The sequence below is a fragment of the Manis pentadactyla genome, chromosome 3 (genome assembly GCF_030020395.1).
Source record: "Manis pentadactyla isolate mManPen7 chromosome 3, mManPen7.hap1, whole genome shotgun sequence".
Taxonomy (NCBI): domain Eukaryota; kingdom Metazoa; phylum Chordata; class Mammalia; order Pholidota; family Manidae; genus Manis; species Manis pentadactyla.
Genome location: NC_080021.1, coordinates 128894530 through 128900529, shown reverse-complemented (window position 1 = coordinate 128900529; position 6000 = coordinate 128894530).

The following is a 6000-nucleotide window of genomic DNA, read 5'->3' as shown; positions in this document are numbered from 1 at the left end:
ATGCCTGTGTGTTTTATCAAGTGCCTCTTCACATACGTGTGTGGATCCAACTGCTTCCACTTCTCTGGTTGAATGTTGGCTGATGGGCAGAGCAAGAAGCACCCAACATGTGTGGGGTATATGTGCTCTGTTGACCCATAGTTATGCTTTCCTTTTACTCTTATGTTCCTGAAATCCTGAAGTCCTAGTGCGAGGGCAGACCCCCAGGGGGATATGGATTAGTGGTTAATCCACTGGCGACTGAGGTCTTACGACTGGGGGCTCCGAGGGCTGCATAGTGTCATACGTGAATCACACAGTCTCATGACCTCAGATGGAGTCAGTAAAAACCCAGGATCTGCCCCTTATTAAACAGTGGTCTTGTGTGGTTTTGTGTGGTTTGGGCAAGTCCTTAATATATGGTTGATGGAGATAATAAAACTGACATTACACTGTTCTCGTGAGCACTAAATGAGACCGTGTGTGTAAAACACCAACAGAACTTGCAGCATGAAATTCTTGGAGCAGTAAGTGTTGTGGAGCTGTCATTGATCCCTCAGTGCCCGGGGGTGGGGTGCGACCCAGGTGGGACCCACTCTTCTGTTAGGAAATGGTTGATACTTTGTCTTGACACCCATGAATTAGGTGGAGTGGTGACAATAAATACCATGTCAGCATCTATGTGGCCGTGTTACATGCCCCTGAAGGACTGGACCAAGTTAAGTGTTTTAAAATAGAGGTTTATTATTATTCAGATACAGTCAGGCTAACAGATCAGGAAACAACTGGCATTGAAAAGATGGTTGGGTACTCACAGTGGGCATGCCATGCTTGGGGGTCCACACGGAAAGCACTGGGGTGACCCAGAGGTCACAGTGGGGAAACAGACCAGAGGCTTCCCTGTGGGAAGCAACTGGTGAGGCAGGGCGAGCAGGCCAAGGATCAGGTAGCTTGAAGCCTCTCAGCTGGCTCTGGGGCCGAGGGCCTGTCCCAGTTGTCTCTGGCAAGCCCTGTGGTGTTTAGGGCAGGAGGACAGTGGCTCTGGTGCAAGAGCCCCACGGGCTGGGGGTCTGCACTGGCTAGTCTGTAGTCTGTTGACCAAAGGAGCACCTCTGAGCAAGCCCTTGCTCTCTGTAGGGATTATGTAGCTCTGGGAGGGTCAGCAGGGTCAGCAAGGCCCAGACGTCAAAGCACCAGGACAGAAAAAATAAAGGGCATGAGTAATACATTTATCTGTGAGAAAGGCCTAGAAGCACAATCAGTAATGGAAACCTTGAAGCCAAGACACCACAGCATTAGACCACATGCACCCCGTAGCAGGAAACTCATTGGTCTCAGCGGCAGAGGGGACCAGGCCAAAGCGTGGTTCGTTACAGTGGAGGACGCAGTGGAGTTGCCCCATTTCAGCTGGGCATTGTGCCTGGCTTGGTGACAGTGGATTCACCATCTGAAACCTAATCCGGGAGGACCCGAACCATGCCTGTCCAGGGCAAGAGAAGGGCTATGAATTTGGGGCAGGAATTCAACCAGGACAGAGGACAGATTAGCATTCACGTCTCCGCTGTAGAACAGCTACTTCCACCAGTTCTCTCCCAAGTGGACAACATGTGATTTACATGTGACTTTCTGCCATGGAATCTGCTGCTCTGCTTCCTGCGGCCCTCTTTCTTCTCTGCTAGATTTTGTCCAGCCCTGGAGAGATTGAATCGGGGTGACTTACTTCAGAATTACCCAAAAACCACATTTGTACCTGGACAAAATACTTTTATCTTCTAAGACTGAAGAAACAGAGGATCAGTAGTTCAGAAAATAAAAAAGATTCCTTCTTGGAGACATTGAAATCTTTGTGGTGAAGAGCTGACTGACAAGCCAAACCTGTGTGTATGCACTAGGAGGCTTAGGCAAAATGTTTTGTCAACTTTGATTTTGCTTTTAAAATGTCAAAGCAACAAATGAAAGGTGGATAGTTTAGTTAATGTGGATGGTATTTTACTAACAGATTTTATACATTTTTCTAACATCACATTACATTAGTAAGTTTTTGTTCATATTTAATTAACATTGTTCATGAATTTTGGAGTCAGATGTTTCAGCACATTCCAGGCGCCTGTCCCTCTCCCGCTGTGAATTATTTTTCCTCTTCTTTCCAACTTCTGTGATTTAGATGTTGGGGTGGAGAAAGTCTGACGCCCAGCTTGCAGCCTAACACTCGCTGATATAAGAGCACCATTGCTGTTGGGAAAGTGTTTCCTCTCCCTGCCCCTGGCCCCTTGGGGACTTCGCGTGTGCTGAATGTGATGTCCCTCAGCTGAAATGCATGCAAGGCCAGGACTGCTTGGGAAACATCCATCAACCTACCCTGATTTCCCAGAAACAATCCCTCTTAGGTGTTTCTATTAGTATTTGCTTCTGATGTTTCCCCATTTCTTATATTTCAGTTGTAGCTTTTATTTGCTGGTTCCTGATAATACAGCTACAGATTCTGCCCTCTTCTACGATTCACTGCCTTGTACCTCAAAACACACCCCTTCTTCTGCCCCACGCTTTTTTTCTGGAGCTCAAGAAGTGTAGTCACTGCAGTGGCCAGCAGACCCCTATCTGGTGAATGCCAGACACGCCAGTCACTGCCCACTCCACCCAACCACAATTCACTCATGTAATCCAGGGTAACTACAAGCTATTTCATGTCTTATTTAGACAATAAAAAAAATTCCAGTTACTCCTTATCACCAAACAAAATTCACAATTAAATGTTTGGTCCTGTGCAGTAACCAGGACTTCAAACGCCTCTAAAGCTGCTGCTGGCCCGGAAGCCGTGGGGGAGAGCAGGGTCTGACCCTGGATTTCCCTCTCCTCTGCACCGTCTCTCCCCGCCCTAGGCTCCTGAGACTAGGATGAAATCTGCCCTCCTTGAGCATTACAGGATTAAACGGTTAATCTGGAGGGGTGGACTGACATGTAAGGGAAGGAGAGGAGAGGCCCTGCGGGACTGAGCCGGCCTGCGAGGTGGGCGGAAGCACGGTGCTCCTGCTGGGTTGCCCGGTCTCTGCCTCTCTGTCTCTGTGTGTCTCCGTCTCTCTCCTCTCTTGCTGCCCCGAGGCGGGGGCCTGACAGGTCTCCTCACTGACAGCCCTGGTCTAGCTCTTCCTCCTGCCAGTGCTCCCGGCTCCTTCCAGACTCTTCCGTGAACGTGCCCTCCTCTTGGGGGGCCTCACTTGAAGCCCCCATCACGCTGGCTCCTTCCCGAGCAGCTCACATCTGGTGCATGGAACTCATACACTTATGTTAAGAAAAACACTTCAACTTGGAGATTAGATTTTTATTTTTAAAGGTGGACAGAATGTTTGTTTACTGTCCTATGGGAGCACAGTCCCAACCGAGGATTATTTGATCACTTAGGAGACTGTACTTTCACTTACTGCTTGTTATTTTCTAAAGGTCCCAGATTTAGTGAAGGTGCCTGTGGACCCACAGACTTTTGTCCAGCAGAGATGCTCATGATGTCTGTGTGGTAGAAAACACTACCCCAAAAGTGAGAGGTGGCCACCCTGTTGGTCATTAACGAGTGCTGCAGCTCACCGCCTTCCTGTTTCCTGCACGCACATGTTCTCTGCATCAGGCTCTCCATCCTACCTGTTTCCACAGGGATTCAGTCGTTGACATGTGTTCATCTCTTTACACGGGAATCCTGATTTACACACTCCACATAAAGTCACTTCTTTCCTCTCTACCATGAAACCAGTGAATGGCCACAGATGTCATCCTGCACACTTTGACGTGTGAGCCCATCCCCAGCCCGCTGTCTCCAGGCAGGCCCGTGGCAGCCGCGCACATCTGAGCGCTCTCTTCCTTAGGCTGCCCACGTGGAAGGACCGGCTCCCGCCGCCCTGCTGAGGGACCTGCTCCAGCCCTCCAGAAGCCTCTCCAAGAAGCTGCTTCTCCAAGACCCTGTCTGCCGTAGCACCAAGACTGTAAGTTAGCATCACTTTACACAGCCTTTGTGTTGTTGTTGGATAAGTATTCAGGGTTCCCAATACAAAGACCTTGTCCATGTTGTTCACAGCTGAGCTGGGGAATGAACTACAAATGGTTATGTTGAGCTATATTGTCTTTTGGGACGCTGTTGAGAAGTCCTATGCCGTTTAGAATCCCCAGAATGTATCTATGTGGTCATTTTCTTCCCTTCTCTCTGGAAGAGCTTATGACTCAATCATTATTGTCAAAAATAATCCAAAATTGTACACTTGGGACTTTGTAGGAATCACATTTCAACTCTTTGCAAGTTTCAGGGGCACTTTTCAATCTGAAAATTTTGGGAAACTCATATGCTTCTATTATGAAATTTTTCAACATTTACTTTTCCACTTTTTTTGCTGTTTTTTCTTTATAAAACATAGAAGCTATATAAGCTATATTAACTTGGACTCTTTAGAGAGATTGTCTAATATTATTACCTTTCTCACATTCTCCATATCTGTTTTTTTTAACCCTGATTTCTCCTAGATTTCCTTAACTATAGTTTGCAAGCATTCAATTAGATTATTTTTAAACTTCTAAGTTGTTCAAAATTAATTTTTATTCTTTAAATATTTCCTTTTATAACTCCATGTTCCTGCTTTATGAGTTCAGTCTGTTCTTTTTACTTTGAGGCAATTTATTACAGTTTTAAGAAATCACTGTGTTCTGTTTTGTGTACAGTTTGTTTCTCCAAGTTTCTCTATCCTGTTACTTTGTTCTGGTCTATCCTCATGCCGAGACAGTCCTCCAAACATCTGGCAATGTGGCATTGTCCTACTGTGCTGTGTGATGCTCCGGACACCTTGCATATACACTGCAAGGCCACCGTGGGTCCCTGAGCTGAGACCCCTCTCTTCCACCCTCTCCTCGGCAAGAAAAGATTCAAGTTTCTGCCGGGTAAGATGGGTTCCATTCTTCCCTCTGATTTCCAGCTTCCAAACATTTTCCCCAGTGTCATCTCCTCTTCTTCATCTTCTTATGCCCTTGCTGCATCTGAGTTGAATTAGAAGGCGAGGAGTCAGGCTCAGGTCTCTATCTTGGCCACTCATTCATCTCTCTCCACAGTGATCATCTTGGTACTTCTGTGAAATTTAGTTTCCTTATATTTTAATCCAAAACAGAACAAGTCCAACAGAGATTAGGATCCAAATTACGGTGGCAAATTTTAAGAAAACCTTCAGTAATAAGCCTCAAAGGCCTCTGGCCCTACCATGTCAGCTTTATGATTAAATAACTGAAAATAAGAGGTTAGCTCTGAGGTATCACTGTTTTCACAGCCAATTGGTTGAATTGTGAGCCACTTGTACCAGCAGACGCTCAGAGTGCTGAACCACAGTTCTTTTCTCAGACTGGGTGAGTGCCCTCTGGAAAGGAACCCGGCCTCTGCTCTGTCCCCGCTCAGGCAGCCTGGCCCGGGCATCTCGGCTGCCCGGATCCCTAACTGTCTGCATCACGTGCTAACATGTGGAGCCCTGAGGTTTCTGTTTGCTTCTAACACATCCCCTTTCTTATGTTCCTGATTCACAAAAGACCAGCTAACTGGGTTTCCTTCATACACCTGCAGGCAGGGTTCAGCACTGTCCCTAAGCCTCCGTTCCATTTGCCGGTGAACTGTCTCCCTTTGCCTTGGGCTTCAGACTCTTGCCCACCATCTCCTCAAACGCTGCTCTCCACCCTCAGATGAAATGTGCCCACCCTCCTCACCTCTTCAGTCTCTCTACACATGACTTAAACCACATCACGGACAGTGATTGTGACTGAGGGGTCTCAATTTTCACACATTCCCATGTATTTTGAAGCTAAGGTGGTTATTTAAAACCTGTTAACCCAAAGATTGCAGATGTAAATTCCCTATTGTCATATTGTCACTGCTTGTTATTTTCTAAAGGTCCCAGATTTAGTGAAGGTGCCTGTGGACCCATAGACTTTTGTCCAGCAGAGATGCCCATGATTTCTAACAGAACTCCTAACTTACTGTTTGGCAATCACTTATCCTCTTCAGGA